Source organism: Eublepharis macularius, chromosome 4, assembly GCF_028583425.1.
Source record: "Eublepharis macularius isolate TG4126 chromosome 4, MPM_Emac_v1.0, whole genome shotgun sequence".
NCBI classification, from domain to species: domain Eukaryota; kingdom Metazoa; phylum Chordata; class Lepidosauria; order Squamata; family Eublepharidae; genus Eublepharis; species Eublepharis macularius.
The window spans coordinates 179,519,487-179,532,161 of record NC_072793.1 but is presented as its reverse complement, the minus strand read 5'-3'; the positions used below and the strand labels follow the sequence as shown (position 1 = coordinate 179,532,161).

The 12,675-nt window shown below is 40.7% G+C and overlaps 2 long non-coding RNA genes across 2 annotated transcripts; one reads left to right on the top strand and one right to left on the bottom strand.

The window, feature by feature from the left end:
• Window positions 1-6,708: 6,708 nt before the first annotated feature.
• On the bottom strand, window positions 6,709-7,272 carry LOC129329438 (uncharacterized). Its single transcript, XR_008596950.1, has 2 exons — window positions 7,080-7,272; window positions 6,709-6,999 (listed from the first exon to the last, which is right to left on the bottom strand). It is a non-coding gene; the product is annotated as an uncharacterized LOC129329438 (long non-coding RNA).
• A 381-nt stretch (window positions 7,273-7,653) lies between these two features.
• On the top strand, window positions 7,654-8,217 carry LOC129326898 (uncharacterized). The gene is made up of 2 exons (XR_008596763.1): window positions 7,654-7,846; window positions 7,927-8,217. It is a non-coding gene; the product is annotated as an uncharacterized LOC129326898 (long non-coding RNA).
• Window positions 8,218-12,675: the final 4,458 nt, after the last annotated feature.

The window sequence follows — 12,675 nt, the reverse complement described above, 5'->3', positions numbered from 1 at the left end:
TTGGAGAAGCGTCTGCTGCTCCATCGCTGCTTCCAGCAGTGGAGAGACTGAGGAAGAGACGGCGCTGCTGGAACAAAGAGGATAGATTTCCACTGAACATAGAGTACCCCCTCTCATCAATTATCCCACAAGCAATTGGCATTTGGGCATAAATTGCCTCTGAACATGAAGGATGCCTCTCTATTCCACAAGCAATTGGCATTTATGAGATTCGGTGGTGTGCCCGCTCCAGGGCCTTAGGAGGGCCACATCGCCACGCCACACCTCCCTGCCACCTGTGCAGGGAGTGGTTATTTGTTAGCTAAATAACCCATCTCTTTGAAATACGTGTCTGGTAATATGTGCAAGTTAAACTATTAATAATAATATTCACGAATTTGCATGTCATCCTTGCGCAGGGGCCATCCACAACTATTGTATGGCATTCCGATTTGGATTAGGGCCTTTGACCGGGTCATTGAACGTGTCCAATCTAAATTTCTGAGAAAAATCCTGGGCCTACCGAAGTGTGTTCCATATGCAGTCATTTGCTTAGAAACTGGCTTAATTTTAGTGGAAACGAGGGCATGGCTTATGACATTTAAATACTGGCTACGGTTACATTATAATTCTGACCCTGGGAGCTTTACATATCAAATGCTTTCAGAGTCCAATGTGTCAAACTGGTCAGCGTATATCATGGAAAAAATGGAAGGCATGGGTATATCTGTGGACTCACTGTCTATGTTAACCTCAAATGCGGCATTTCATCAAATTAAGAGTAGGTTGCTAGATATCGAGCGCCAGAAGTTATATAGCTTGGCTACTAAAACCTGCTCTCCCCTGAGCTTTGAAGTTCCCCTCACTGTAGGGAGGATGGCTCCATATTTATCCTCCCTGCAGGTGCCCCAACTTCGTAGAGCTTTTTCTTTGGCCAGGTGCAATGCTATGCCTTCGGCTATTCTACATGGCAGATTTAACAGGATAGACTATTCAGCTAGATGCTGTCTATGTGAACAAAAATGTGTTGAGTCAGTTACTCATTTGTACGCTGGTATACGTCAAACATACTTAAAAGCTGTCTTAACTAGTATGATGGATTGTTCTGACTCGCTCAAAGTCCATAGACTGTTGAACGATTCCCTTCATGATGTAACCGAGAAGGTGGCTGAGTTTCTCCATTCTGCCTTGAAGTTGCGTCAAAGGATATCACGGAGTTAAGCTCTAAATGTATTTTTGTATTTGTAATACAGCAATCTTTTAACTTTGTTCTTTCCTTTTGTAAGTGGATAACTTGAATTGCTGCTATATGCCAATAAAGGCTAACTTGACTAATAATATTCAGTGTGACATCACCAAGTTCCAGCCTATGACATCATTGGACCAATCCATGATATCATCAGACTCAACACGTGCTGCCCTCATGTGTCACTCCCAAAAGTGTAACTCCCAAAAGTGGCATCATCACACCTCCAACAGGAGTGCTCCTCCAATTTACACTGGGCTGATTCTTAAAGAATTGGCCAGTTTGGGTCCCAAGTTGGCCTGGTAAGAAATGTGGGAGTTCTCCCATGACCTGCACGATGACGGCACTCCCGGAAGTGACATCATGCTTTGTGTATATGTGAAGATCTGCCCACCGAGAGGGTAAGGGGACCTGGCAACCCTTGAACTTGTGTGTGTGTGGGGGGGTTAATACAAATCTAGTTCCTCAGATATAGAAATTAAAGTGATTCTGCTGTCGTGAACCCTGCTTCAATCAAACAAATGTCCCATATTGTTAGGCCAGGCTATCTGAGAAACCAGTATTGACTCTCGATTCTGAGATTCGTTGAGATGTATAGAGTGTTGGTCTAAGATTGGAGAGACCAGAGTTCTAACCCCCATTTAGCCATAAATCTCATTATGTGACCTTGGGCTAGTCACACACTCTCAGCCTATCCCACCTAGCAGGGTATTTGTAAGGGAAAGAGAGCGGGGGAGGCCATTTTTGACTCACAGTCTAGTAAATGTCCTGTCTTCAGGCAGGAGGCTGGCATCTGTTCTGCCTGGCTGGGCAATATTTCTGGCACATTGAGGAAGGGGTTTATAATATTTTATATCCATAAACTGCTGATATAGACACACACACAAACCTGTCAGGGCATATCGGCAGTACTAGCTAAGGAGAGTTACACTCGCACATGCTTATTGATTTCAATAGTTTTTAAAGGGTTTAACTCTGCTTAGGATTGAGCTACATACAGGCCAACAAATCCCTGAAAAAGCAAAAACATGATCCTCTACCACATGAGGTTTATTGTGTAACATATATATATATATATAACATTACCACCTCATTCTGTAGGACACATACATTTCTTCTGAGATCCATCAACACCCATTTTTGTTCGTATCAAGAATGTAATCTTCCACTGAGTCAGAGGAGTTCAGAAGAAAGAATGGGTTGGCATCGGCAACTGGTATCTTTGGCGCAGCTGTATGACCTTGTCTGTAACCTGCCGCTAGTTTGTAGACTGAGGAAGTGTAACAAGCCCCTGCTTTGTGGTCTGAGGAGGGGTGAGAGTTAGCTACACCAGAGTTCATGAAAGTTGGAATATCCATCTTACACATCTTGTGCCTCCTGATTTTACATAGCACTGAAGAACTACTAGCACCTCCTTTCTTTGAGGGCTTTTTCAGTGAACAAGTTCAATAACTTCCTCTACCACAATATAGGGGAAAAGGTTAAGGAAAGTATTGAATTGGCTCAGGAGTCTTGTTCAAATCAGGGCAGTGACAGAAGCAGAGGGAAGATCAAAGTTAACCTCTCACCGTTTTCTCACCTGACCACATGGAGCTGTTGTTTGCCTACTGGGGAGAAATATATGCTTATCAATATGGGTATCTTTCAATCACTGCGGCTTTATTTTTATATCATCTTGACCCAGGTGTACTTGATATCCAAGGATAGGGGAATAAAATGCAGACATACAGTGCAATCCTATGCAGAGTTACGCCAGTCTAAGCCCATTGAAGTCATTGGGCTTAGACTGGAGTAACTCTCCATAGGATTGCACTGTAAGTCACCAAAATGGAGGTTTTGCGATGGAATGTATTCTGAAAGCCGCACAGCTAACTGAGCTACATCAGAGGCCTGAAAGAAGGCAGTGGCCTGTTGCAGTCTCACAAACATCATTTATAATTTTTGAGAAAAACAAGGTACACAGCGGCATGGAAACCTTGAGGCTTTACTAAAGAAGTTGATTTGCCCTACAATTATTCAAAACACTATAATTAAAATCCCTTTTGTAGATGCACAGCGAGTGAATGATGACTTTGAAAATCAAGAGGCACATGTAGCTCAAGAGCTTGGGCTTTGCTGCATTCAGTCTATAAGAGCAACCTGCACCTCAGAGATCTGGGAGACTGAACTGCATCAGGCAGGATCTGTTACATGAAGCTTTACAATTTCATCCTTTATGCCTAAATTAGTGAAGGCGTGAGGGCAACAACTTCTTATATCTGAATTCATTGTACTTTGCTGGTATTGGACAGCAGGGTTCCATCGGCTGTCTATAGATTTTCTTTTTCAATTTCTCCTCTAAAAACCAATTACACTTTTTCTCCTCTTGTGTGCGAATAAAACTTCTGATCCTTTACATTCATATCATTTTTTCCTACCTGTAAATATTACAGGTGTGGATTTTGGGGGTACCTCAGTAAATAACACTGTACATTTTACATATATATATATATATATATTTATGTCAGGAACCATAACGTATAAAAAGAGCATATGTTGCATTGAAAAGTATATAGCCTGTGTTTACAAAAACTTTATCTATAAATACAAGAGCAAAAGTGGAGAAGGAAAACCGGCATAGGAACAAAGAGTAAAAGTTACAAGGCAGACGATTGGCTCGTCCTTCTCTCAGACATGCAAGCAGATGTATGTCAGAAAATGAGAGTCCACACCTGGAAGTGGACCAATATTTTGCTGGTATGCTGCTGCTGTTACTCCTCCTGCCACTGCTGCCTTCTACTTCCAGCAGCAGTTCAGAATCCATAAGCAGTTGGCAGCCAGGAGATCCACAGCATTTGCAGAACTTTGCAGAGCAAATTATCTTTGGAGAATTTGTATCCACTATACACCTCAAAATGTTTTTACTCAGCTTTACAGTACGTCCAAAGATTGCCTCAAGAGGTTGGTAAGTAGTTCTTTAATGTTTAAAAGGTCTGCCTCAAGTTTTTAAACCTTTCTAGTGTAATTAAAACATGAGAATGCAGAGCGGAGAAGACTCAGACTGTGAAGTGCCTTTTCAAACACTCATGTTTAGAAAATGATGATTTCCAACTGTGAAATGAATGTCATACATTTAAAACTATTGTCTCACAGAATTTCCTTTTATTTTCCATGCAGTCTGTTCACAAATTTCATGAACAGTCACTTGTATTAACATAAATCCAGAGGAGTTAGCCATGTTAGTCTGTAGTAGCAAAATAGTAGAGAGTCCAGTAGCACCTTAAAGGCTAATCAACTTTATTGTAATGTTTACAGTAAAGTTGGTTAGTCTTTAAGGTGCAACTTGGCTCTTTACTGTTATAATAACATAAGGAACCATCCACCCATTAATCTGCAAGGCTGCCCATTCGTATGTCCTTCAGTTTCTCAGTGGCAGGCATAATTCTTCTGAAAAGAAAGCTAGACATTTCAAAATTGGCCACCAGCTTTAGGATGGTCATAAGTGTCATAGTGCCAAAAAAGGAGGGAGGAATTTGTATGGAATTGGAACTTTCCCCAGACCACCATCCCCCTCCACTTTTTCTTTGGAAGCCACTGTTGTCTGGGGAGGGCACAATTCAACCAAAATAAAGCCGGGAGTATTAAAATGGGCCACCCACTTCAGGATGACAGTAGGAATTGCAATGCCAAAAAGAAAGGCAGTTGGACGATTCTGGCATAGAATAGATTAGCTCTGCAGTGTCTCTCTGCTATTTGTAATGGAAGCAGAGGTTTAATCATGAGAAGCCAGAAAGCGTTGGCGGCACAGACAGGGAGGATTAAAAATATCCCATTTGACAAAAAACACGGGGTGCTTACCAACTTCCATGACCTGGCTTCTGTTGAAATGCAGGGTGAACCAACACTAAGTCTGCAGATGTTTAGATTATTAACATAGGTGTAACATGCTAAACACCTGGACAATGCTCGTGTTTGTTGTCAGCATTTCAAAACCATCAAATAATGATTGTCACAAAAAAAAATTCAGTTGCAGAAAAATGATCCCACAGTAGAGAAACTGAAGTTTCCCAGCATATCACAAATTTGAGTGCAGTGGAAAATGCAACCGTCCCCAGTTTTCAGGGTACCAGAACTGTGCTTGTCAGTGCCTGTAGGGCAGTGCTTCTGCTAAACTCATAGTGCCACAATCCTATGCGAAGAAAGGAAGTGGCAGAACCCTTAGAGGTTCTTTCTAATCGATCACCTGACCATCACCCACCATTTGGAAGAGTTGCTGCTGTGAGGCTTGTGTGCTTATCTGGCCAGGGAATTCATATCAAGCAGCGTCCTTCAGAGGCCTGACCTATGAGCCATTCTCTGGGCCTTTTCTCTCTTCCTGAGGTCATCGCACAAGGGGCCCACTTTGTTCCCTGGGGGAGCAGACAGCATACATTTCTATGAGACACCAGACCTCTTTGAAGGTCATCACTAATAACTCTTCTGCAATAGCCATCAATATATTTCTTATTTTTAATGCTCCGTCCACATTCTGGTGATTTAATCAGTCCTCATGGTCAGAGCAGTGAGACTCAGAAAGAGATGATACTGAGATTAAGGCGGTCTCTCATCTGCTAAGAGGCAAATATTCTTTAGACAGAATTTTCATTCAGTGTTTCAAGAAGGGTGCTGTGACTCTCGAAAGCTTACACTCTGAAAATCTTGCTGGTCTCTAAGGTGCCGCTGGACTTGAATCCTGCTATTTTACTGCAAAACAACATGGCAACCCACCTAACATGACATTCGGTGACTGGATTCCTGGGGTGAAAATAGTAGCCTCAGTTACATTCCTCTTTCTTGAGGGGAGCGGGAAAGCATGGCAGCTCCAAAAGTATTTGAACAATATACTGTTGCCATAACTAGTATTGTAATAAAGAAGCTACAATTGTTTCTTATGACACAGGGGCGCAAGACTACTCAAAACTCTCATTGCAGGTTTTTGAGTAAACAATACCAGCATATCCTAGCCTTTGTCTTTGCCTTTAATGAAATCAAGAAGAATTCCAAACTCTTACCCAACACCACACTGGGATCAAAGATTTATGAAAATGCTTTCAATCCACTGCGAAGCTCTCAAGGCATTCTGGATCTAATCTTCAGAGAAAAGTCGATTCGTGTCAATTACCACTGTGATAGGAAGAAGAAAGTAATGGCCGTCATTGGTGGCTTCACCTCCCAAAACTCCATCCAGATGGCCAACATTTTAACTACATACAAGATTCCACAGGTACGTGTGTTGAGTCATGCAGAAATATAGACATAGGAACAAAAATCCTTTCCATTAAGCCTTTTCTTTAAAATCTCTAATATTAGAAGGCTCATTTTAGTCTACTGTTGAGGATTCTAAGCTCAGCTCATGAATGCTGGAATAACAGGCCAATATCTTTCTTTGGGCCATCTTATCCAGGCAAAACAAAGGGAGAAGATTACACTTCCACAATAGTTAAGTACACACCAATACAAGGAAGTGTGCCAACACAGCTATTATTATTATTGCAGCACAAGTAAATTATACAATCAATATAAACACAACAGTTTCGATTCCATTCAATTCAATGTGGCTGCAAACTTGTTCCAATAGACTGAGAGAGTCAAGTCCCATATATTAACGGAGCCTCTTTATCACAGGCTGCAAACGGTGCCAGTTGAAGTTAATCGGTGGCGTCCAAGATTTATGAGCTCCAAGGTGGCGACGAGCTATACCGGTCTATTCCTTTCGGCTCGTTTCAAACCCAGTTCTTCATCAGGCCACCAATGTCCTACAATTTATATCACAAACTATCAGTAATCAGCCCAATATTGGCTGCCCCTGTGTTACCGTCTGCCAGTTCATACTTACAGTTAATCAAAGTATTTCGTATCCAAACTCAAAAAGCATTCCGGTTTACATTCAGGTTTACATTTACAGATCCAGCTCCCGAGTTAGGTGCGGGGGGCATAAATATCCACCATTAAATACAAGCCACTAGGACAATTGTCAATTACCATACAATTAATTGATTTAAAGACATATCAGTACCAGATACATTTATTTCAAATGACTAATGTCTGAGTGGGACCTTAACAAGGGAAGGGGGGGGGGGAAAGGAGAGACAAAAGAAAAAGAAAAATGGGAAAGAAAAGAGAAGGAAGAAGAAAGAAAAAACAGTATGAAAAGAAAAAAAAAGAAAAAAAAGAAAAAAAAAGAAAAAAAAAAAGAAAAAGAAAAAAGAAAAATCTGGTTCAGCAAACCCCTCCCCCTCCCTCCCCCCCTCTCCTTGCTCCCTCCCCCCTTTCTGGCTTCTTTTTCTTTTCATACTGTTTTTTCTTTCTTCTTCCTTCTCTTTTCTTTCCCATTTTTCTTTTTCTTTTGTCTCTCCTTTCCCCCCCCCCCTTCCCTTGTTAAGGTCCCACTCAGACATTAGTCATTTGAAATAAATGTATCTGGTACTGATATGTCTTTAAATCAATTAATTGTATGGTAATTGACAATTGTCCTAGTGGCTTGTATTTAATGGTGGATATTTATGCCCCCCGCACCTAACTCGGGAGCTGGATCTGTAAATGTAAACCTGAATGTAAACCGGAATGCTTTTTGAGTTTGGATACGAAATACTTTGATTAACTGTAAGTATGAACTGGCAGACGGTAACACAGGGGCAGCCAATATTGGGCTGATTACTGATAGTTTGTGATATAAATTGTAGGACATTGGTGGCCTGATGAAGAACTGGGTTTGAAACGAGCCGAAAGGAATAGACCGGTATAGCTCGTCGCCACCTTGGAGCTCATAAATCTTGGACGCCACCGATTAACTTCAACTGGCACCGTTTGCAGCCTGTGATAAAGAGGCTCCGTTAATATATGGGACTTGACTCTCTCAGTCTATTGGAACAAGTTTGCAGCCACATTGAATTGAATGGAATCGAAACTGTTGTGTTTATATTGATTGTATAATTTACTTGTGCTGCAATAATAATAATAGCTGTGTTGGCACACTTCCTTGTATTGGTGTGTACTTAACCATCTTATCCAGGGCCATTCTCTGCCCTAGGCCTGAACGAACCATAAACAATTGAGGTTCTTCATTGTCTTGCCTTGACAGCCTGATTAGAACTTTTAAATAATAAGGATCATTACAAAGTATAGCATTTTGTAGCTAACCAAATGGAACAAATGGATATTTATGTTTGTATGTATGTGGATGAAGAACGATATTTTCAAAAATAAATGAAGTTTTTTGTCATGTCTCATAAAGTCATGATCTTTCATCTTAGATCAGTTATGGTTCCTTTCATCCTACAATGAATGATAAAACTCAGTTCCCTTATTTATTCCGGATAGTTCCAAATGAAACACTTCAATGTGTTGGGATTGTTCATCTCCTTAAGCATTTTGGATGGAATTGGATTGGTCTCCTCACATCAGATGATGACAGTGGAGAAAACTTCCTTCAAAATCTGATACCAAGATTGTTCCGGAGTAACATTTGCATTGCTTTGAAAGAAAGTATTCCGACAGTGAGAAGTTCTGCTGAAAATAGATATCGTGAAAAAATCTTGGAGGGGATAGGTCTAAAAATCTGGTTCAGCAAACTCAACATCATTATCGTCTATGGAGATGATGAGAACATGGATGGCTTCCGAGCAATTCTACTTTATTTTGAAATTGATCATAGAGTGCCTATAGAACGGGTTTGGATTACAACTTCCCAATGGGATGTCACATCTGTTTTCCCGAGAAAGAAATTCACAGCAAAATCCCTCAATGGCAGTTTGTCCTTTGCACTGCAAACGAATAAGGTGCCAGGATTTCAGGACTTCATTGAGACCCTAAATCCATATCAATCTAAGATTCATTTCATCCAACAGTTCTGGTATAGTGTATTTTTCTGTTCACTGCCACTCTATAACCTTTATGGGCCCCACAACAAAAACTGCACAGGGAAAGAGAAGCTTGACAGCGTTCCTGGCACTGTGTTTGAAATGGGAATGTCTGGTCAGAGCTATGGCATCTACAATGCTGTCCATGCTGTGGCACATGCACTCCATGCCATGCATTCATCAAGATCTCTGCAGAGAATGATGGAAGAAGGAGGTCTTCTCTATGCTCAGCCCTGGCAGGTCAGTCACAGTTCTTTTTGTCACAATATGTCTGTATGCCAAGTGTGTTTTTCTTTATGCTTACCTTTTATTTCTCTGTTAATAAAAAACTCTTCCTTTTGAACATCTTCCTGTTTATTTGAGAGTTCTCTAAGGGAACAATCACCATAGACATACTGGGAGAATCCCAGCAACCCCTTCTCACTGCCTCCTTAATCCAAATTCCCTCAACTAATTAAGGAGATCTCTTTTTGGGTAACAGATTCATCTATGAGGCAGCTCCCCTCTTATTTTTAAGTTTTGCATTTTGAGCAAATAAAAAACCAGCCTAATTCATATTTTATAAAAGTAATATAGTTGCAAGTCCGTATTTCAGAAAAACGGGTTCCATGTTAAATTCCAGAAAGGTGTTTTCATAATTTCTAACTAGATTTTATTAAAACATAAACTCTTTCTCCTCCAATCTAGTTTTGTTCTTTTTTGAGAAATATTCACTTTAACAATTCTGCTGGAGAGGAAATCTTTTTTGACGAAAATGGGGACCTGGCAGCTGGCTATGATATTGTGAACTTGGTCACATTTCCAAATCAATCTTTCCAAAAAATTCAAGTTGGTCGGATAGTATCTAAATCTTCAAATGCAGACTTTACTCTTAATAGAAGTTGGCTGATATGGAATCACATATTTCAGCAGGTATGGGTAATATTTTTAAAAATGCATGACCCTTTTTTTTCAAAACTGGAAGAAGCTTTTTATGACCTCCTATATCCTTGGAAATCCAAGCCATAGAAATATTCTCCAAAGTTATAGCCAATTCCTCTCCTCTGGAGCCATAAAATAGCATGCACTGTTGTCAGACATGATCGTGGACCTATGCAGTCCATCGAGTTTTCTTTACATGGCTTAGGGAGATGGAGCCAGAGAGAGAGCAGGTTCATATGTCACCTCTTCCTCGTGCCTGAATTCTCTCCTGAGTATCTGCACAGTCCTGTAAAGTTATAACATTTGAGTATAGTGCAAATGGTTAGCAAATGGACAATATCCCTCTTAATAATAATAAACGGGTGTGAATGGAGCATGAAAACTACACCTGGAATTGAATCATAAACTAGTAACATCCTAGCCACAAAATAGAAATTGCCAGGTTGGGAGGGGATTCACTCCTTTACCCAGATCCAAAACCACAACAAATTTTTTCTAGAAACACACCTCCAATAATAACCTATATGTTGTTAGTTCAGATTCATTGGATTTCTTATCTTATACCTTTATCAAACATTACATGGTCTCATGGTTAGCAGGAACCGCTCGAAAAGAGCCTACACGTAATGATATCTATTATCCTTGAGAAAAATGCGCCATCTTGCTCCCTACAACACAGAGTGAAAGCAGAGAAACTATCACTCAAGGACTATAGGAAGTAAAATACCTCCAAGGTGGATATGCCATCTTCAATCTCACTTCTCACAAACCTTACACCCTTTCCCATAATTCATAAGAAAGTCATGGGGAATGGGCACAGAATGTTTCTGATTCCATCAGAAGATTTACATTTGCAAAATTCCATAGTAGGTCCACAACATATCCATTGTATACAAGAGTCTAGAGACCACGTTATTCTGGTTATTTTTTTGTCCTGGATTCTACAAGCCAGCGAGATGGGAATGAAGTGGGAGAGAGGGCACATACCACTACAGATGGAGGTTCACAATTGTAAATCTTTGTCAGTCTGAAAATTTTCTAGAAATTAAAAACTAGCAAAGTCAGGAGCAGGTTATACAACAACTTTCTCCCTAATGTTTTAGTTTTATTGCTTGCAGGATTTGCCTCTAATTACGGGAAGGATTCTAAACTAGTATTTCCTCAGTATCAAGGCAATGGCAAACCACCTCTATTTTTCACTTGCCTTGGTAGAGCCTTGCTGGCATTGCCATAAGATGGTTGTGACTCAATAGCACTTTGCACACACACTTCCTCAGAAAAAGAATTCTGAGTCAGGAACGAAACCATTTCTAGCTCATGCTGTGAAGGATGGAAATTTGGCTTGGCTTTTATTAATCAGAATGGAAGTGTCAAAGAGTGCAAATTCCGAGGATGAGATAGATGCAAGATTAGCGGAAGGAGAGATGCACATTAAAGCCATAACCCTTGTTCCTCTGCTTGCCCAGATATTTTTTTTCTCTTCTCGGTTGTTTCATTTTTGTATGAATGTATGTACGTGGGGAGAATGTGATTCCTTAGCCAAAGGTTTTCGAATCACGAATCATAGCTGTAATGAAAAAGAAGCGCATTTCCATCTCCCACCCCTTCCTTGTGTTTATCTTTAGAGTGTCCCACGCAGCACATGTGTTGAGAGCTGCCCCACCGGACACAGCAGGATTGTTCAAGAGGGGAAGCAAGTTTGTTGTTACGATTGTATTCAATGCCCAGAAGGAAAAATTGCAGCCCAGATGGGTAAGTAAAAGGATCCAATTACAAGAGAAAATCTCCCATTACTAGAAGTTGTCTGTGCACTGAATCCTACTCCCATTACTAGAACTTGTCTGTGCACTGAATATACCAAGGGATTTATCAATCTCTACCTTCTGGAAAATGGACAGTCAATGAGAGTTTTATGACCTACTTCCACCAGATGTAAATTTTCCCTTTTCCCTTCCTATTTTCTAATGTATAAACAAAACGTCCACTTAGGACAGTGTTCCTTAACATAGTTGATGCCATGAGAACTGTTGGGTTTTTGAGGATAGGTTGTGGGTACCACAATAAAATGACTGTTGTGTCCAGCATGGCTGCCATGGGAACTTCTGCCGATCATAAAACATTTGGGGTTTTCAAATCGAGTGTCCTCTTGTGATAGTGGCAGCTGTTTCTGAACAATTGTTTCTGGACGGCTGAAGGGTGGTGTCTCCAGGGCTCTTCTGAAGCACCAGCAGCTAAACTGTGCGGGAGGAAAGCAAGGAAGAGCTGTTTGCTTTGGCAATGAGATGAATTGAGGAACAATGGAAGTGAGCCCCCCACCACGTCATTCTTACACTTATCTTGTTCACATGAACCATGTTGTTGTAATCAAGCCAAATCTTTGGAAAGTCTAAGCAGACTCCGGACTCAACTATACATAACAAGAGATTCTCTACGCAGTTAGCACATGGAAGACACAATTAAGACTAAAATATATGTGTCAGAGAATGAGGGCCAGTGAAGGTAACATGTGTCCAAAAGGACTGCAAATCATCCCAGGTCCATCCAAAGTGGGTGCAGTCTAAGCAATCCGCTCCAAGGAAGTGTGAAGACGCATCACAATGGCAATTCCCATTTGTGGGCTCCACTAATTCTGTTACACTAAATTTCTTTAAC